This window comes from Triticum aestivum, chromosome 6B, assembly GCF_018294505.1.
Source record: "Triticum aestivum cultivar Chinese Spring chromosome 6B, IWGSC CS RefSeq v2.1, whole genome shotgun sequence".
Taxonomy (NCBI): domain Eukaryota; kingdom Viridiplantae; phylum Streptophyta; class Magnoliopsida; order Poales; family Poaceae; genus Triticum; species Triticum aestivum.
Genome location: NC_057810.1, coordinates 139,941,936 through 139,964,037, shown reverse-complemented (window position 1 = coordinate 139,964,037; position 22,102 = coordinate 139,941,936).

Here is a 22,102-nt window from a genome sequence, read left to right as displayed (position 1 = left end):
AGGAAAATTTCGGGGAGTTGCCGGTTACAGTGGGAGGTCGGGGGCCGAGCGATGCACGTTTCTCTCATACACGTACGCGCGTGTGTGCGAGGTGTTGGCTCTAACTGAACCCGAGCGAGGCGTTGGGCTCTAACTGAACCCAAGAGATTGCACTGCAGGCTACGCGTTACTGAACCCGAGCGATCGATCGATGGCTATTAACTGAACCCGATGGAGCGATTCCTTCGCTACTGCTGCTAACTGAAGCCGATCGATTGGATGAACAGTGAGCATTGCGGGGGGGGGGGGGGGGGTGAATGAATAGTGAGCGGTGGCGTTGCCTCTGGATGAACAAGACCCCGTGGTGTGGAGGGCTGGATGAACAGTAGACGGTGGAGGGGTGGCCGTGGAGGGGTGGTTGAATAGGACCCCGTGGTGTGGAGGGCTGGATGAACAATAGTCGGTGGAGGGCTGGATGAACAGTAGACGGTGGGAGGGGTTGTTGAACAGTAGCCAGTGGAGTAGTGCGCGGTGGAGGCTGGATGAACAGGAGCCCGTGGAGGCTGGAGGAGGTCAACGGTAGCCCGTGGAGGCTGGAGGAGGTCGACGGTGGAGATGAACAGTATCCCATGGAGTCCTGTTTTGCTGTACACCACACTGCTCCCGATGAACAGGACCCCCGTTTCGACTGTAGCGCTCCAACACAAGTCCGTTTCATCCGTTTTGCGGTACGCCACACCCCTCCTGATTAACAGGACCCCCGTTTCGACCGTAGCGCTCCAACACAAGTCCGTTTCGTCCGTTTTGCGGTACGCCACACCCCTCCCGATCAACAGGACCCCGTTTCGAACGTAGGAGGTCCGTTTCCTCCGTTGTGCGGTACGCCAGGCCTCGTTTCCATCGCCTATTCTGTCCAAGCCCTCCCGATGAACACGACCACGCATTCCGTTCCCACCCAGCCGGTTGGCTCCCCATGAACACGAGACGACGTTGTTTCTCCATTCCAACCCAGCCATGTACGTATGCGCGAGTAGGCGTTCGAGACCCTGCCCGTATGTATGTACGTGGCCGTATTTTCTTTCTTGCACCCTCGCCGCTGTACGTACATGTACATGCTAGGTCCGCGCCTCTACTACGACACGTGCGCGCCTTTACTATGACACGTGCGCGCCTCTACATCGACCAGTATGTACATACACTTTCGCGACCAGAATGACAATGCTATGTACGCTTCGACCAGGTGGGTCCCGACTGTCAGGCACTTCCTTGCCTGCGAAGATGTAGCTGGTGGGTCCCAGCAGTCAGGGGGGCAAATCGTTTTATTTTGCCCAGACGCACTTCCTTGCATGCGAAGATTTAGCTGGTGGGTCCCAGCAGTCAGGGGGGCGAATCCTTTTTTTTGCCCGGACGCACTTCCTTGCGTGCGAAGATGTAGCTGGTGGGTCCCAGCAGTCAGGGGGGCGAATCGTTTTTTTCGGACGCACTTCCTTGGGTGCGAAGATGTAGCTGGTGGGTCCCAGCAGACAAGGGGGATCGTTTTTTCCACGAAATACGATGGCCCGTCCCTGCTGTTAGGTGGAGGAATAATTATTTTGCGTGTAATAAGGAGGCACTTCCTTGCTACGGCCATGGACCTAGCTGTCAGCCTCTCCACGTACATTCCACGTCCGATGGAAGCAATTCCTTGACCACGTTGACCACGCCGCGCCGAGAGCACCAGGGCGGTGGACGACGGCGAGGCCTAGGAAGGGGACGACGCGGAGCCGGGGAAGACGCGGCAGTGGATGCCCACGCATAGAGGAGTATGAGGGTTCACTCGTTCGGCTGCGGTGTGAGGCTGCCGTGGCCGCAGAATAACAGGGGGGGTGGGTGCATAGAGGGATGGCCTGGCCAGCGGTGGGAGTAGTAGGGGGCGGTGAGGCCTCCGCGGCATCACAACTATCCATGGGCGGCAGGAGCAGGCGGCACGACCGGCGCTGCTTTGGGTGGCTGGAGCAAGAAGACCAGAGGTTGAAGAAGCACTACGACCGTTGGATGGACATCATACGGTCACTGGAGCTAGAATCGTTCATATATTGACTAAACTTGACAAAGGTCTCCATCCCAGTCAAAATAGTAGGCCCACAAGTCAGCCTCCCACCAAGGTTGGTCCCAGCTAGCAGGGGAGTATTCATGTTTTTGTTTGTAATAAGGAGGCACTTCCGCTGGGTCCGAGCTAACAGCAGGGGGAACATTTTTTTTCATGAAATACGGTGGCCCATCCTGTGGGTCCCAGCAGTCAGGGGGAGACGTTTTTTCGCGAAATACTGGTGGTCCGTCCGGTGGGTCCCTGCTGTCAGGTGGAGGAATAATTATTTTCCGCGTAATAAGGAGGCACTTCCTTGCGGCTGCCGTGGACCCAGCTGTCAGCCTCTCCACGTACAGTACTATTCGGATGGAAGTCGGTCGTTGACCACATTGACCACGCCGCGCCGAGAGCACCACGACAGTGGACGACGGCGAGGCCTAGGAAGGGGACGATGCGGAACCGGGGAAGATGCAGCAGTGGAAGCCCGCGCAGAGAGGAGTACGAGGGTTCACCGGTTCGGCTGCGGTGTGATGCCGCCGTCGCCGCAGAATAACAAGGGGTGTGGGTGAGTAGAGGGATGCCCTAGCCAACGGTGGGAGTAGTAGGGGGCGCTGAGGCCTGCGTGGCAGCACAGCCGGCCACGGGAGGCGGGAGTCGGTCCCGCCGGCCCTGCTTTGGCGGCTGGAGCAAGAAGATCAGAGATTGAAGAAACATGACGGCTGTTGGATTGACATCCAATGGTTACGTCTGCTAGAATCGTTTGTTGACGTAGTATATAATAACTAAAAAAATCTTGCATAAGCGTTAACTAAACAGGCCCACAAGTCAGACCACTCCCTCTTTTTTTAATAATTTATATATAGCTCATGACAACTTCTTATGCAATTTATTGTAGTCGTTTTTTTTGGTTGGCCAGGGCCAATTTCGCATATTTCTGTGGGTTCCAAACTATTTTTAATACCAAAATGTCGAGCCAGATTTAAAGTACTTTGAAGATATATTTAAATTAGGTTAATGCCCAGTGAAATAGGAATCTGAAAATGTGAAAAAAAAATCAGAAATTATAAAGTAATTGCCAATTTGTCATCTGTTTTTATATTTACAACCCATTTTATATTACTTTCAAGATTTGCAGGCGTCCTGAAAGAGTTGCAGCCCATCAGGGCGTAGAAAAATAAGTAGGCCTGGATTGGGTATTCTTCAGAAAAATAAACTGGGCTCATTTTCACTAAGAAAAAATAGCTGTGTTGGTCACATGGTGAACATAAAATATAAGCCTGGGCTATACGGGCCACAGCCCAGTTCAAACCCTGCTCCATCTCAACAATACCAAACAAAAAAAATACTTCTCGAGTAGCTACATCCTAGGTGTCAGCCGATCTTGTGTTGTTCTCTTGTCTATCGACTATATACGCTCACAATGTCGTGTGTCCCAGATGTCAGGAAAACACTAGGAGGAAGCATTTTATTTTTCCATACGTTGACGTGGTGGGCCCCTACTGTCATCATCTCCACGTACTTCTGCCGATTCCTGTTGTTTGTTGACCATGTTGACAACGCGAGAGGGCGGTGCCGCGGCGAGCGCACCAAAGCACGCGGAGGACGTCGGCATTAACGATTTAGGAGACGATGGGGCGGCGACGCGTGCGCTGAGGCGCAGCCAGCCGTGGGTGGCGGAAGCAGGCGGCCCCGCCGGCGCTGGTTTGGTTTTGGTAGCTGGAGGAAGACATGACTGAACAAACACGACAGACTGTAAAAGCAGCAGGAGTACTTAACAACCTTAACTGAAACCAGCAGGGGCACTTAACAACCAAAGCTGAAAGTTGTATGAGTACTTATACAGGTTCAACTATACAAAGCACGCCTCGAACAGTGCTACTTTGCCTACAGTTAACCAAGGCTGAGGCCACCAAGCCCCACGACAAGGCCCAGGCGCCACCCCGCGCATCCACAACCTTCTGAAAGCGGCTTCATCTCACAACGTGGTCAATGAACAGGATATTCGCTTTAGAGCCATGGAAAAGCATGAACATAATCTTCTGTCCTATTCTCCAAGATGGACGGGCCTTCATTATTTGAGACCACCCACGAATAAGTATCTTTTCACCTCCAAGGGGAATTGAGTAGGTCGACATAAACATCATGTTGTGACCAAGCGCAAGTCTGACCCGACCATGGTCAGGCATCTGTATAGGAACAATAGAACTCGGTAGTTCCTGTTTCAAGAAGATCACAACTGTAAAACTGTGTATAAGCAATAGTTTATGAACAACATATATAACAGAAAACAGCTCGTACCATAAGTTTCTCGACACAGTTGGACCTGTTCAATGAGTGCAGCAGTGGCACACATATCCCACGTGGCCTTCCACCATTGAAACGCCCCACAAGGACCTCAAGACGATCAATAAAGTGTTGGAACATGTGGATGTCGTCCCAGTCAACTTTAGTGCCATCAGTAACAGCCGAGTTACTACAGAATAACAAACGAGCAGCCTGCTTAACTCTGAAAAAACCTACACATGCCACCAATTATAAGAAAATATTAGTTAGAAGTAGCATCTTCGTGAGAGATTCGTTGCTACTTCTAAAGTTAAATTGTGATTATTTAGATAGAATAGGTGGATTAAGAAGTAATCGAGGCAACAAGCAAGAACCAGATACAAAACTAATAGGGATGAACAATTGGAACAATGTCGGGGTGGAAGATCGCAGTGAAGATGAGACCAGGTTCTGTTATTTCCATCAACATTCGTGCGCCAACTTTCAGTCCATAACACTTGAGAAAGTTTATCCAAGTTCGGCCATAAAAAAAGCAGCGATCTTCTTGGTTCATGAACCCAACTCGAAAGTAATATCCATGGATTGTCTTCACTTTGACCATTAAACTAGTGTATTCAGTTATGGCAAGGCCGAGCATCTTGAGTACATGTGTTCTGGCAGAGCAAATAATACACTACAGGAAAAATAATATGAGAACACAACATGTTAAAAAAACCCACCCTCCCGGATAGAGAAGAGGATTCCAGGAACATACTGTGCTTGTTTCAAAATGCTGTGGTAGGATGAGAAGGAACAAGTGTGGCATCTCGCTGAAGGCGCATAAATCTGTAGGGTACTCACACTTTGGGCACTGCAACTGAAACACACTAGATTCAGTACGAAGAAAAATGCATCAACAACGGCGGTTGCCATCCTAGGATTACCTGCGACCAAGGGACTTGGATTTATCGGGGATGGATGAAGAATTCGTACCTGGTTCTCCATGAGAAAAACCTATGCAATCGCCGAGCGGGGGTTTTCTCTGAACAAGCAGACGAGGGAGAAGGGGATTCAGGCCCAGTGAAATATTGCCGCTTCGTCCGTCCAGCTTACTAATAAAGCAAGAAAGGGGGTGTGATTTGACGGCTCATTGGGCATTACTGCGGCGCTACGACCGGGGTGTGTCTACCGTGAAGTTGTGCACTCTAATTTGTGCATATGGCACGTGGACCCTGTTGCCGGTTGCCCCACATATCAGCGAAAGGAAGTAGAAAGACAGAAGTAACTAGTTACACATAAAATATATTTTTTGACAGAGAGATACTCCCTCTGTAAAGAAATATACAAATCTTTTATATCACAGGCTCACCTTGCCGAGAAATATAGTCCCTCTGCAACGCACGGGCATTATGGGGGTTCAACTTTTTTTTATGGGGGTTCAGCTGAGAATATAATACTCAGATAGGCTCACGGTTCTGGACTTTGGGCCGCAGGCCAACCCTGCGTGTTTGGGGGGCCATGTATTCTACCTCAGCGCTTTTCATATTGCAAGCGATCGGTACTGCGCTGGTTTTAGATGCTGTCGCAAGGTGAATACACAAAATTGAATAAAGCACGGCAACTGTTGGAATGAAATCGAACGACAGTTCCTAACCAGCAATCAGAGTTGCAATTCTATCAACGATGTACCATGTGATAAATAATACTATCGTACTACTTATACACACAGGACACTTGTTTCATCATGCCAGATTATTACATCAAAATCTCTCGGAGGATAGATCAGTTCAGCAGTTGCGTGCTGCTACTGAAGAATTTCAAAGTTGATTTGGACCAGCTCTCCTTGCCGAGAAAGTTCGATTTTGACATCATCCCCTATCGCAAGATATGATTTAGATTTTAACCTTGACCATCCTTTAGCATCAATCATCATGCGACCATCCTTTGTACTTACGGTATATTGAGCGGGTTCATTCACACCAAGGCTGCGCATGGTAAGAGAAACTTGGCCGCGGTCGCCCGGATTGTTGAACGACTCCCTCGTTGCTCTAGGAATTCTCTGTTTGCAAACAAGAAGACATGACCAAACAGTTAGATCAACACAGTGAATCATGTGAAACAACATGGAAAGAAAAAAGAACGAAGCACTTGGGCGGCCAATTCTTACCAAGAAGGTGGACATGTCAGTTTTTTAAGGACTTTGGTATATGAAGTGCGAACTGCAGCCCAATCTGTTGCCGGTGCAACTGCACGGGCCGGACCAAATGCAAGTGCAAGTGTTGGTGCAGGTGCCGAAGTCGCTGCTGCCGGAGATGGTGCTCCTTGTAGAGCTGGTGCCGGTGTCGATGCCCGATCCTCCGGTAGATCAGACTGATCCGCTGACACGGTCGGTGCCCAATCCCCGGCTGGATCAGACTGAGCTGCTTCCGCTGTCAGTGCTAGAGCAACTACCGGTGCTCGATCTGTGCGAGACAGCGGCGATCGTGTCTGGTCTGCTATGATCAGTTTTCTACCTTAACCAGGATCCGTGACCGTGATCCAGTTTTTTTCTTCATTTCTTTTAAACATGAGAAGGACTAATTGTGGCATTTTTGTTAAACCAAACTGCAGTTCATCATGGGGATTCAGCTTGTACTCAGACAACAGACTGATCCAATTTTTTCCAGTAATATAAGTGATGGACAGTGCCTTCGTTACTGACACGACATAAGAAGTGAAACCTGCAAAAAATAGCCATCGTAGAGCAAACCAAACGGTTTATTCTGTGATGAATGTCATATGGCAAAACCTGCATCATAAAATTGCAGGAAAAGAAAGAAAACATGACATTAAATCAATAAGATTTAGGCAGTAAATCAATAAGATTTACTTGATGTGACACGAGTGAATCCTTACCAGGAAATCACTATGTTGAAGTACTAAACAGAAGATTGATCGTCCAACTACGCTGTAACGCCCCAGATGTAACTTTCCCTATTTGTACTCCAACTCTTGCCGTTTCCGGTGTCAAGTTATATTTATTTCTCGGGTTCGGGTCTTTGTCTCCGTGTGTTGTTTTCGTTTTCATGCATCTCATACCATGTCATCATGTGCATTGCATTTGCATACGTGTTCATCTCATGCATTCGAGCATTTTCCCCGTTGTCCATTTTGCATTCCGGCGCTTCATTCTCCTCCGGTGGTCATTTCTACCTTTATTTCGTGTTTGGGAATTAAACATTTCCGGATTTGACCGAGACTTGCCAAGCGGCCTTGGTTTACTACCGGTAGACCACCTGTCAAGTTTCGTACCTTTTGGACTTCGTTTGATACTCCAACGGTTAACCGAGGGACCGAAAAGGCCTCGTGTGTGTTGCAGCCCAACACCCCCCAAATTTGTTCCAAAACCCAACAAACTCAGCTTCATGTCCTAGATCGTTCGATCACGATCGCGTGGGCGAAAACCGCACCTCATTTGGACTCTCCTAGCTCCACTTATGCCTATATATACACCCCCCCTTTCGGATCTCAGATTCCTCCCCGTCCTCCTCCGAAAAAAAAGAGATCCAACTCCTCCCGCCGCCGCCGGACACAACCGCCGCCGACGTACATGTCCGGCCTCCCCGTCCGCCGCCACGTGTCGGCCTCCTAGTGGCCGCCGCCCGGTCCCCAGTTCGCCGCCGCCCGCGGGCCCGCGAGGCCCGTGCGGGGCCCCCGCGGCCCGATCCGCCGCCGCGCCTTGTTCCGCGCCCCGCCGCCGTCTTCTCCCCGGCAGGCCGCCGCCGCGGGCGCCGCCGCCGCCCCAGCCGGAGGTCGCCGCCGCCGCGGGCACGTCGCCGCCCGCCGCCGTCCGCCGCCCGGGCGCCGTCGCCGCCGGCCACCGCCTCCTCCTCACGTCGCCGGCCACCGCCTCCTCCTCACGTCGCCAGCCACCGCCTCCTCCCTCGCCGCCGGCCACCATGGGCCTCAAAGTCCCGAAAATTTTGATCCAAGTTGCTCTGTTCGAGGTCCCGTAACTTTGCAACTGTAGCTCCGTTTTAGGCATATGATATATCAAAATCTTCGCCTCGACATGTACATCATTTCGTTCCATTGCATCATTTGTATTTGAGGTCGTCTTGTTGCCCAAAATGCTGTTAGAAGTAGGCTTCGTGAGTAGATTGCAGATCCGTTAGTTCATCTTGCACTTTTGTCATTTTTGCTATGTTTAATTCGTGCATGATATGCCTGTGCCCCTTTAGGATGAATTGTTAAGCATTTTGTCTTCTTTCCAGAGGTGCCACCCATGCATTTTTAGGATGTGTGTGTTGTCTTGTGCAAGCTTGCGAAGGGAGCTACCTGATATTGCTGATTTCAGGGACTTAGTGATTTTCACTAAGTCTGGGATATTTTAGTTCATGATGCTATATGTCCAGCTTGTTTCCTAGTGGTCCGTGGCTCTTTTGAGGATGATCAGTAAGGGAGTTTTGATATTTATGTTATGCTCTATCCATCCATGTCTTTGTTTGCATATGTGGAGTGCTCTAGGTTGACTCAATCGAGCTCAACTTTTGCTTCGTTGTTAATCTGGGCAGATCGTCAACTCGTTTGCAATTTCGCCGGTGCTATTGTTAGTGATCCATGCATGCTATGCCTTTGTTCTTGCCATGTGTAGCTAGCATATTGTTCCTTCTTGCTGGCTATATGCTTTCCTTGCCATGACTTGCACCGTAGTGAGTGCATCGAGCTCGTTTACATGCCTTCGCGAGTTAAATTTCTGCATGTCTCAGTTTTCACTAAGTCTGAAAACTGATTGTGTTTTAGCTATGTTCGTGTGCCCGTTAATATATTTTGTGATCCTTTTGGCCCCAGGTCACTTTGGGTGTTTTGTTAAGCTTGTTGAGTAGCTCCATGCTATGTTCTTACTTGTCATGTTCAGGTCATCTATCATGTTGTTTTGCTGCTCCGAAGAGAGCATCGTGATCTGAAATTTCAGGCTAGTGTTAATTTCACTAAGTCTGGAATCTGTTTTGCATATTCATTTTTGTCATGCTTGTTTGAACCTCTTAATGGATGAATTTGCCTATGGCTCAGTGCTAGTGTTTTGTTAACCATCTTGTGTACATCACTGCCATATATTTTGTTTTCATGTTTGGTGGCTGTAGCATGTTCATTTCGTTGCATTTAGGAGCCTACTTGCTGTATATCGCAGATCGGTTCGTTTCGTAAAACGCTCGCCATTTCCAAACCGTAGCTCCGATTCCAATGATCTTTATATCGTTTTCAAGCGATTTCATCCCCTCTATCCAGTGGCACACTTGGTTTTCCAAGTTGATGCCAGGTTCATGCATTTACTGTCATATCTTGCATTTTGCATCCCGCATCGCATCCCGCATAGCATATCGTCATTTCATCATATTGCTTGGTCTTGCCCGTGGTTGATTGTATCCTTGTTGCTTGTTTGTCTTGTTGGGTAGATCCGGGAGACGAGTTCGCTACCAAGGAGCCCGTTGAGTTTGCTTGTGAGGATCCAGTCAACTCTGACAACTGTGCAGGCAAGATGATCATACCCTCGAAATCACTACTATCTTTGCTATGCTAGTTTGCTCGCTCTTTTGCTTTGCCACTGCTACGATGCCTACCTTTTGCTTGTCAGCCTCCCAATTGCCATGTTGAACCTCTAACCCACCATTGTCCTAGCAAACCGTTGATTGGCTATGTTACCGCTTTGCTCAGCCCTTCTTATAGCGTTGTTAGTTGCAGGTGAAGATTGGAGCCGTTCCTTGTTGGAACATTTATTTTACTTGTTGGGATATCATTATATTGCTATGTTGTCTTAATGCATCTATATACTTGGTAAAGGGTGGAAGGCTCGGCCTCTCGCCTAGTGTTTTGTTCCACTCTTGCCGCCCTAGTTTCCGTCATATCGGTGTTATGTTCCCGGATTGTTGCGTCCCTTACGCGGTTGGGTTATAATGGGAACCCCTTGATATTTCGTCTTGATTAAAGCTTGTCCAGCAATGCCCAACCTTGGTTTTACCATTTGCCACCTAGCCTTTTCTTTCCCTTGGGTTCTGCAGACTCAAAGGTCATCTTATTTTACCGCCCCCCCCGGGCCAGTGCTCCTCTGAGTGTTGGTCCACCTGTCAGCTACCGGTGGCCACCAGGGGCAACTCTGGGCTGGCCTACCCGTACCTAGGACAATCTGAGTGTGCCCTGAGAAAGAGATATGTGCAGCTCCTATCGGGATTTGTCGGCACATTCGGGCGGTGTTGCTGGTCTTGTATTAACCTGTCGAAGTGTCTTGAGTTACCGAGATACCGAGTCTGATCGAAACGTCTTGGGAGGAGGTCTATTCCTTCGTTGACCGTGAGAGCTTGTCATGGGCTAAGTTGGGACTCCCCTGCAGGGATTGAACTTTCGAAAGCCGTGCCCGCGGTTATGGGCAGATGGGAATTTGTTAATGTCCGGTTGTAGATTACTTGAACTAAACTTAATTAAAATGAATCAACCGTGTGTGTTACCGTGATGGCCCCTTCTCGGCGGAGTCCGGGAAGTGGACACGGTGTTGGAGTTATGCTTGCGCAGGATGTTCCTTTAGCTTATCACTCGTGCTTCGCCTTCTCTTCTCGCTCTCTTTTGCGTATAAGTTAGCCACCACATATGCTAGTCGCTTGCTGCAGCTCCACATATATTTGCCTTATCCATTCCTATGAGCTTAAATAGTTTTGATCGCGAGGGTGCGAGATTGCTGAGTCCCTGTGGCTCACAGATACTATAACTCCAGATGCAGGTCCAAGTGATTTCGATCCAGGTGACGAGTACGAGCTCAAGTGGGAGTTCGACGAGGACTCTCAGCGTTATTATGTTTCCTTTCCCGATGATCAGTAGTGGTGCCTAGTTGGGGATCGATTCAGGGCCTTGTCGCACGTTGGGTTCTTTTCTATTTTGGCGCCGTAGTCGGGCCATGAGTGTTTGTTTGATGGATGTTATTTATGTACTCTGATGTGACGTGGCGAGTGTAAGCCAACTATGTTATCTCCCCCTTTTATTATGTATTACATGGGATGTTGTAATGATTGCCTGACTTGCGACATTGCTTTCAATGCGGTTATGTCTCTAAGTCGTGCCTCGACACGTGGGAGCTATAGCCGCATCGAGGGCGTTACAAGTTGGTAATCAGAGCCTTCCCTGACCTTAGGAGCCCCCATTGCTTGATCGTTTTTACCAGCCGAGTTGTGTCTAGAAAAAAAATGTTTTGAGTCCTTAGGAATTATATATCGGAGAGCTTAGGAATTCTTTTTACTTCCCAGCCTCCTCATCGCTCTGGTAAGGCATCCTGACGTAGAGTTTTGACTCTTCTCTTCTCAAATTTCACAAATTTTTTTTAGGATCACGCGAGTATTTTGGATTTGTTCCGATGGTTTTGTGACGAGAACATTGTTCTTGGTGCCTCCTGTCTTTAGGGGTTGTGGCAGTGTCCCGGGGAGTTGAGCTCCGAGGTGTTGTCGTCAGAATTTTATCGTTGCAATTCTGGTATACTTGAGATATGTGCGCGACATCGGAAATCTCTTTTATGCAGTTCGTTGGTGAGATAACCTCGATGCCACCCAGTACTGGGGCGGGAGTTCGGGAGTATCACCATAACTTGTATAACGAATGCTTTTTGAAGGTTGAGGTAGATGTTTTCCGAAGTTTTCTTGGTTATGTGTTGAAGGATGGATACAGCTGGATGTAGGATTTGCTAGTTTGGGTGAGATATTATGCTTCCCCTGTATCCCCAACACCTGATTGCATAACCGGAAAGGTTCGGGAGTTTCATAGGTGGAAATTCTAGTAGCTCTAGTTCTTCTTCCACGGATATTGGTTTGAGATTGGGATTTCTTACCGATTATTCGTTCTTGATCCGTACCTTGTTGATTTATTTCTCTACCTTAATTCTACGTGGCTTCTCAATTTATGGATATGTGACCATTTGAAGAGGAATGCATTCGTTCATTTTGTTCGGATGTGAAGACTATATGTTGCAATTTTCATTCCGTTGGATTCAGCTTCTATATTGTTGTCTATCAATGTGCTAATGGTGGTCAACCCCTTCAGGATGGCTTCTCCAACGCGCACGACTCCGAATCCTGATCCGCCTCCACCTTCGCCTCCTCCGGAAGCATGGCAAGCTATGATGGCCGCTACTAATGCAAATACACAGTTGATCATGCAAATCCTCCAAGAGCGGAATCAAGGCAGTCAAGGGAATCAAGGAAACAATCAGCACCATTTTGCTACACTGAACTAGTTCCTCGCAAATGGCCCAAAGACGTTCAGCGGTTGTGTTGAGGCTACCGATGCTGACGATTGGCTAGTGGATCTGGGCAAGCATTTTGAATGCAGCAACGTCAGGCCTGAAGATTTCGTCAAGTTCGCTTCTTTCCAGCTCAAAGATCAGGCTGCAGAGTGGTTCCAGCAGTACAAGGATTCTAGAGGTGGACGTGTTATCACTTGGGACGATTTCCGTCAAGATTTCCGCGCTCATCACATCCCTCAAAGTGTGGTTGAGAGTAAGCGTCAGGAATTCCGCAATCTGAAGCAAGGCTCTTTGTCTGTCTATGACTACAACAAGTTGTTCCAGAAGCTCGCCCGTTTTGCCAAGCAGGATGTTCCTGATGAGAAGAGCATGATCTATCAGTTCAGGGGTGGTCTTCGTGAGGAAATTCAGCTCGCTCTTGTCCTCTTTGAGCCGTTGAGATATGATGAGTTCTACAACATGGCACTAAAACAAGAGGCTGCTCAGTTGAGGTGTGATGCTTCCAGGAAGCGTGCCAGAGATGTTACTCCTTCTTCCTCTACTCAAGTGGCCAAGCAGCAGAAGTATTGGCTTCCTCCTCCTCCGTTCCGTCAGCCGTTTCAGCAGAAGAGCAAAGGTGGCAGTGGTTTCTCCCACCCACCCAACCCAGGTTTTTAGAACAAGTCTTCGTTGCAACCTCCAAGACCGAGTGCTCCGTATCACCATCCGCTTTCAGAGGTCACGTGCAACAAGTGCCAACAGAAGGGTCACTATGCCAACAAGTGTACCAACCAGAGGCATCTTCCTCCTCCTCCTCCCGTTAGATCGGCAAGTACAGCTGTGGTCAAGCATAACCCCAAGCACGCCAAGGTCAATTTGATGAATGCAGCTCAGGCAGAGGTCTCGTCAGATGTGATCATGGGTAACCTTCCTGTTAATGATACTCCTGCAAAAGTTCTTTTTGACACTGGTGCATCGCATTGCTTCATCTCGAGACCGTTTACAAATAGGCATGAATTGGTTTCACAAGTTTTTCCTAGTCCTTTAGCAGTTGTCTCTCCCGGTAAGCGCATGCAGGCTAACTCCATCGTTCCGGATGTTTCTATCACTCTGGGTGACTACAAGTTCTTGGCTTCTCCTACGGTTCTTGGCAACTCGGATATCGATCTTATTCTCGGGATGGACTGGCTCTCTAAGCATAAAGCTCAGCTTGATTGTGCAGCCAGGCAGATTCAACTGACTCATTCGTCTGAGGATGTCATTGTCTTTGCCGCTCGGGATAATACCATCCGGTTGTTTTCTCTCAATGAGAAGGGTGAATTGGATGCCATCTCTCAAATTCCTGTCGTTTGCGAATATCAAGACGTCTTTCTAGAAGAGCTCCCAGGAATGCCTCCGCACCGGCCAGTTGAATTCGTTATTGAACTTGAGCCTGGCACGGAACCTGTGTGCAAACGTCCTTACAAGCTCGGACCTGAAGAGTTGAAGGAGCTAAAGAAACAACTCGATGAGCAAGAAAGATTGGGTCTCATTCGGCCTAGTACTTCTCCGTGGGGTTGTGGTGTTCTTTTTGTGAAGAAGAAGGATGGATCGAGTCGACTTTGTGTTGATTACCGTCCAGTAAACAAGAAGACCATCAAGAACAAATACCCACTTCCCAACATCAATGAGCTGTTCGAACAACTCAAGGGTGCTCAAGTATTCTCCAAGCTCGATCTCCGTATGGGTTATCATCAGATTCGTATTCGTGAGCAAGATATTCCCAATACGGCGTTCAGAACAAGCTTTGGTTCATATGAATACACCGTCATGTCTTTTGGCCTCGCCAACGCTCCTCGACGTTCTCTCGCATGATGAACTTCATCTTCAGCCCCTACACCAATGACTTTGTTTTGGTCTATCTCGACGACATTCTGGTTTTCTCGAAGAACAAGGAAGATCATGCCAAGCACTTGCGTTTGGTTCTTGACAAGCTCAGGGAACATTAGTTCTACGCCAAGTTCTCCAAGTGTGAATTTTGGCTCGATGAGGTTCTTTATCTTGGTCATATCATCTCTGCCAAGGGCATTTCCGTGAATCCTGAGAAGGTGTCTGCAATTGTGAATTGGGAACCTCCTCAGAACGTAAAGCAACTCCGCAGTTTCCTCGGTCTCGCAAGCTATTGCAGAAGATTCGTTGAAAACTTTTCTAAGATCGCCAAGCCTCTCTCAAATCTTCTTCAGAAACACGTCAAGTACATTTGGTCTCCGGAGTGTGATATTGCTTTCAACACTTTGAAAGAGAAATTGATCACTGCTCCAGTTCTGACTCCGCCTGATGAAACCAAGCCGTACGAGGTCTTTTGTGATGCCTCTCTCCAAGGTCTCGGTGCTGTACTGATGCAAGAGAAGAAAGTTGTGGCTTATACCTCTCGCCAGTTGAAGCCTAATGAGAAGAACTACCCCACTCATGATCTCGAGTTGGCGGCAGTTGTGCACGCTTTGTTGACTTGGAGACATCTTCTATTGGGAAGGAAAGTGGATATTTTCACTGATCACAAGAGTCTCAAGTACATCTTCACTCAGCCTAATCTCAACCTCAGGCAGACTCGATGGGTCGAAATGATTCAAGAGTACAATCCGAGTATCGAGTATACTCCAGGCAAGGCCAATGTGATTGCTGACGCTTTGAGCAGAAAAGCATATTGCAACAGTCTGATTCTCAAGCCTTATCAACCCGAGCTTTGTGAAGCTTTCCGCAAGCTAAATCTGCAAGTTGTTCCTCAAGGTTTCCTCGCCAACCTTCAAGTTTCTCCTACCTTGGAAGACCAGATTCGCCAAGCCCAGCTTCTTGATGATATGGTGAAGAAGGTGAAGATTGGTATTGCAAAGAGTCAGTCCAAGTACAAGTGTTACCGACTTGATGACAAGGACACTCTCTTCTTCGAGGATCGAATTGTTGTGCCCAAAGGTGAACTTCGTAAAGTGATCATGAACGAGGCTCACAATTCTCTCCTCTCCATCCACCTGGGAGTACGAAGATGTATCAGGACCTCAAGCAAGCTTATTGGTGGACTCGAATGAAGCGCGAGATCGCTCAATTCGTGAATGAATGTGATGTCTGCAGAAGAGTGAAGGCAGAACACCAAAGGCCAGCTGGTCTCCTCCAACCTCTTGCCATTCCAGAATGGAAGTTTGACCACATTGAAATGGACTTCGTGACTGGGTTTCCAAAGTCCAAGCGTGGCAATGATGCTATATTTGTTGTCATCGACAAGCTCACCAAAGTGGCTCATTTTCTGCCTATCAAAGAGTCGATCACTGCAGCTCAATTGGCGGAACTCTATACCTCTCGCATTGTCTCTCTGCACGGTATTCCTCAAGTGATATCTTCAGACCGTGGCAGCATCTTTACCTCCAAGTTTTGGGATTCTTTTCAGAAGGCCATGGGCACCAACATCCGCTTCAGCACAGCTTTCCATCCTCAAACAAGCGGTCAAGTCGAGCGTGTCAACCAAATTCTTGAAGATATGCTCAGGGCTTGTGTGATCTCCTTCGGCATGAAGTGGGAGGACTGTCTTCCTTATGCTGAATTCTCATACAACAACAGCTTTCAAGCAAGTTCGGGCAAGGCCCATTTGAAATTCTGTATGGCAGGAAGTGCCGTACCCCTCTCAACTGGTCTGAAACCGGTGAATGTCAGCTGCTGGGTAATGACTTAATCACAGAAGCAGAAGAAATGTGCAAAGTCATTCGTGATAACCTCAAAGCAGCCCAATCCCGCCAGAAGTGCTACTATGATAGTAAGCACCGTGAATTGGCTTTCGAGATCGGAGATCATGTTTACCTCCGCGTCTCTCCCATGAAAGGTACTCGTCGCTTCGGTATCAAAGGGAAGCTTGCCCCTAGATACATGGGACCTTTCAAGATTGTTAGCAAGAGAGGCGACCTCGCCTATCAACTCGAGCTTCCTTCAAACTTTGCAAATGTTCATGATGTGTTCCATGTCTCTCAGCTTCGAAAGTGCTTCAAGACTCCTGACCGCACCGTCAACTTCGAGGACATTGAGCTCCAAGAAGATCTCTCTTATCGTGAGCACCCAGTTGCTATTCTTGAAGAGACTGAACGCAAGACTCGCAACAAGTCAATCAAATTTCTCAAAGTTAAGTGGTCACACCATTCCAACCGTGAAGCTACCTGGGAACGCGAGGATCACCTCCGTTCTGAGTACCCGGAGTTCTTTCAGTCCTAGATCTCGGGACGAGATCTTTTCGTAGTGGTGGAGTGTTGTAACGCCCCAGATGTAACTTTCCCTATTTGTACTCCAACTCTTGCCGTTTCCGGTGTCAAGTTATATTTATTTCTCGGGTTGGGTCTTTGTCTCCGTGTGTTGTTTTCGTTTTCATGCATCTCATACCATGTCATCATGTGCATTGCATTTGCATACGTGTTCATCTCATGCATTCGAGCATTTTCCCCGTTGTCCGTTTTGCATTCCGGCGCTTCATTCTCCTCCGGTGGTCATTTCTAGCTTTATTTCGTGTTTGGGAATTAAACATTTCCGGATTGGACCGAGACTTGCCAAGCGGCCTTGGTTTACTACCGGTAGACCACCTGTCAAGTTTCGTACCTTTTGGACTTCGTTTGATACTCCAACGGTTAACCGAGGGACCGAAAAGGCCTCGTGTGTGTTGCAGCCCAACACCCCCCAAATTTGTTCCAAAACCCAACAAACTCAGCTCCATGTCCTAGATCGTTCGATCACGATCGTGTGGGCGAAAACCGCACCTCATTTGGACTCTCCTAGCTCCACTTATGCCTATATATACACCCCCCCTTTCGGATCTCAGATTCCTCCCCGTCCTCCTCCGAAAAAAAAAGAGATCCAACTCCTCCCGCCGCCGCCGGACACAACCGCCGCCGACGTACATGTCCGGCCTCCCCGTCCGCCGCCACGTGTCGGCCTCCTAGTGGCCGCCGCCCGGTCCCCAGTTCGCCGCCGCCCGCGGGCCCGCGAGGCCCGTGCGGGGCCCCCGCGGCCCGATCCGCCGCCGCGCCTTGTTCCGCGCCCCGCTGCCGTCTTCTCCCGGCTGGCCGCCGCCGCGGGCGCCGCCGCCGCCCCAGCCGGAGGTCGCCGCCGCCGCGGGCACCTCGCCGCCCGCCACCGGCCGCTCCCCGCCGCCGTCCGCCGCCCGGGCGCCGTCGCCGCCGGCCACCGCCTCCTCCTCACGTCGCCGGCCACCGCCTCCTCCCTCGCCGCCGGCCACCACGGGCCTCAAAGCGGGCGAGGCCCGGGCGATCCTCGGGCTCTGAGAGCCTCGCCCGATCCAGATCCGGGTCGCGTGTACAGTAAACCCTAACCCCCGATTTTTTTCTAAGTCCCGAAAATTTTGATCCAAGTTGCTCTGTTCGAGGTCCCATAACTTTGCAACCGTAGCTCCGTTTTAGGCATATGATATATCAAAATCTTCGCCTCGACATGTACATCATTTCATTCCATTGCATCATTTGTATTTGAGGTTGTCTTGTTGCCAAAAATGCTGTTAGAAGTAGGCTTCGTGAGTAGATTGCAGATCCGTTAGTTCATCTTGCACTTTTGTCATTTTTGCTATGTTTAATTCGTGCATGATATGCCTGTGCCCCTTTAGGATGAATTGTTAAGCATTTTGTCTTCTTTCCAGAGGTGCCACCCATGCATTTTTAGGATGTGTGTGTTGTCTTGTGCAAGCTTGCGAAGGGAGGTACCTGATATTGCTGATTTCAGGGACAGTGATTTTCACTAAGTCTGGGATATTTTAGTTCATGATGCTATATGTCCAGCTTGTTTCCTAGTGGTCCGTGGCTCTTTTGAGGATGATCAGTAAGGGAGTTTTGATATTTATGTTATGCTTTATCCATCCATGTCTTTGTTTGCATATGTGGAGTGCTCTAGGTTGACTCAATCAAGCTCAACTTTTGCTTCGTTGTTAATCTAGGCAGATCGTCAACTCGTTTGCGATTTCGCCGGTGCTATTGTTAGTGATCCATGCATGCTATGCCTTTGTTCTTGCCATGTGTAGCTAGCATATTGTGCCTTCTTGCTGGCTATATTCTTTCCTTGCCATGACTTGCACCGTAGTGAGTGCATCGAGCTCGTTTACATGCCTTCGCGAGTTAAATTTCTGCATGTCTCAGTTTTCACTAAGTCTGGAAAGTGATTGTGTTTTAGCTATGTTCGTGTGCCCGTTAATATATTTTGTGATCCCTTTTGGCCCCAGGTCACTTTGGGTGTTTTGTTAAGCTTGTTGAGTAGCTCCAGGCCATGTTCTTATTTGTCATGTTCAGGTCATCTATCATGTTGTTTTGCTGCTCCGAAGAGAGCATCGTGATCTGAAATTTCAGGCTAGTGTTAATTTCACTAAGTCTGGAATCTGTTTTGCATATTCATTTTTGCCATGCTTGTTTGAACCTCTTAATGGATGAATTTGCCTATGGCTCAGTGCTAGTGTTTTGTTAACCATCTTGTGTACATCACTGCCATGTATTTTGTTTTCATGTTTGGTGGCTGTAGCATGTTCATTTCATTGCATTTAGGAGCCTACTTGCTGTATATCGCAGATCGGTTCGTTTCGTAAAACGCTCGCCATTTCCAAACCGTAGCTCCGATTCCAATGATCTTTATATCGTTTTCAAGCGATTTCATCCCCTCTATCCAGTGGGACACTTGGTTTTCCAAGTTGGTGCCAGGTTCATGCATTTCCTGTCATATCTTGCATTTTGCATCCCGCATCGCATCCCGCATAGCATATCGTCATTTCATCATATTGCTTGGTCTTGCCCGTGGTTGATTGTATCCTTGTTGCTTGTTTGTCTTGTTGGGTAGAGCCGGGAGACGAGTTCGCTATCGAGGAGCCCGTTGAGTTTGCTTGTGAGGATCCAGTCAACTCTGACAACTGTGCAGGCAAGATGATCATACCCTCGAAATCACTACTATCTTTGCTATGCTAGTTTGCTCGCTCTTTTGCTTTGCCACTGCTACGATGCCTACCTTTTGCTTGTCAGCCTCCCAATTGCCATGTTGAACCTCTAACCCACCATTGTCCTAGCAAACCGTTGATTGGCTATGTTACCGCTTTGCTCAGCCCTTCTTATAGCGTTGTTAGTTGCAGGTGAAGATTGGAGCCGTTCCTTGTTGGAACATTTATTTTACTTGTTGGGATATCATTATATTGCTATGTTGTCTTAATGCATCTATATACTTGGTAAAGGGTGGAAGGCTCGGCCTCTCGCCTAGTGTTTTGTTCCACTCTTGCCGCCCTAGTTTCCGTCATATCGGTATTATGTTCCCGGATTGTTGCGTCCCTTACGCGGTTGGGTTATAATGGGAACCCCTTGATATTTCGTCTTGGTTAAAGCTTGTCCAGCAATGCCCAACCTTGGTTTTACCATTTGCCACCTAGACTTTTCTTTCCCTTGGGTTCTGCAGTCTCAAAGGTCATCTTATTTTACCCCCCCCCCCCGAGCCAGTGCTCCTCTGAGTGTTGGTCCACCTGTCAGCTACCGGTGGCCACCAGGGGAAACTCTGGGCTGGCCTACCCGTACCTAGGACAATCTGAGTGTGCCCTGAGAAAGAGATATGTGCAGCTCCTATCGGGATTTGTCGGCACATTTGGGCGGTGTTGCTGGTCTTGTATTAACCTGTCGAAGTGTCTTGAGTTACCGAGATACCGAGTCTGATCGGAACATCTTGGGAGGAGGTCTATTCCTTCGTTGACCGTGAGAGCTTGTCATGGGCTAAGTTGGGACTCCCCTGCAGGGATTGAACTTTCGAAAGCCGTGCTCGCGGTTATGGGCAGATGGGAATTTGTTAATGTCCGGTTGTAGATTACTTGAACTAAACTTAATTAAAATGAATCAACCGTGTGTGTTACCGTGATGGCCCCTTCTTGGCGGAGTCCGGGAAGTGGACACGGTGTTGGAGTTATGCTTGCGCAGGATGTTCCTTTAGCTTCTCGCTCGTGCTTCGCCTTCTCTTCTCGCTCTCTTTTGCGTATAAGTTAGCCACCACATATGCTAGTCGCTTGCTGCAGCTCCACATATATTTGCCTTATCCATTCCTATGAGCTTAAATAGTTTTGATCGCGAGGGTGCGAGATTGCTGGGGCCTCGCCGGGGCCTCGCCGGCTTTGAGGCCCATGGAGGCCGGCGGCGAGGGAGGAGGCGGTGGCTGGCGACGTGAGGAGGAGGCGGTGGCCGGCGACGTGAGGAGGAGGCGGTGGCCGGCGGCGATGGCGCCCGGGCGGCGGACGGCGACGGGGAGCGGCCGGGCGGCGGGCGGCGAGGTGCCCGCGGCGGCGGCGACCTCCGGCTGGGGCGGCGGCGGCGCCCGCGGCGGTGGCCTGCCGGGGAGAAGACGGCGGCGGGGCGCGGAACAAGGCGCGGCGGCAGATCGGGCCGCGGGGGCCCCGCACGGGCCTCGCGGGCCCGCGGGCGGCGGCGAACTGGGGACCGGGCGGCGGCCACTAGGAGGCCGACACGTGGCGGCGGACGGGGAGGCCGGACATGTACGTCGGCGGCGGTTGTGTCCGGCGGCGGCGGGAGGAGTTGGATCTCTTTTTTTCGGAGGAGGACGGGGAGGAATCTGAGATCCGAAAGGGGGGGTGTATATATAGGCATAAGTGGAGCTAGGAGAGTCCAAATGAGGTGCGGTTTTCGCCCACGCGATCGTGATCGAACGATCTAGGACATGGAGCTGAGTTTGTTGGGTTTTGGAACAAATTTGGGGGGTGTTGGGCTGCAACACACACGAGGCCTTTTCGGTCCCTCGGTTAACCGTTGGAGTATCAAACGAAGTCCAAAAGGTACGAAACTTGACAGGTGGTCTACCGGTAGTAAACCAAGGCCGCTTGGCAAGTCTCGGTCAAATCCGGAAATGTTTAATTCCCAAACACGAAATAAAGGTAGAAATGACCACCGGAGGAGAATGAAGCGCCGGAATGCAAAATGGACAACGGGGAAAATGCTCGAATGCATGAGATGAACACGTATGCAAATGCAATGCACATAATGACATGGTATGAGATGCATGAAAACGAAAACAACACACGGAGACAAAGACCCGAACCCGAGAAATAAATATAACTTGACACCGGAAACGGCAAGAGTTGGAGTACAAATAGGGAAAGTTACATCTGGGGCGTTACAGCGTAGTTGGACGATCAATCTTCTGTTTAGTACTTCAACATAGTGATTTCCTGGTAAGGATTCACTCGTGTCACATCAAGTAAATCTTATTGATTTACTGCCTAAATCTTATTGATTTAATGTCATGTTTTCTTTCTTTTCCTGCAATTTTATGATGCAGGTTTTGCCATGTGACATTCATCACAGAATAAACCGTTTGGTTTGCTCTACGATGGCTATTTTTTGCAGGTTTCACTTCTTATGTCGTGTCAGTAACGAAGGCACTGTCCATCACTTATATTACTGGAAAAAATTGGATCAGTCTGTTGTCTGAGTACAAGCTGAATCCCCATGATGAACTGCAGTTTGGTTTAACAAAAATGCCACAATTAGTCCTTCTCATGTTTAAAAGAA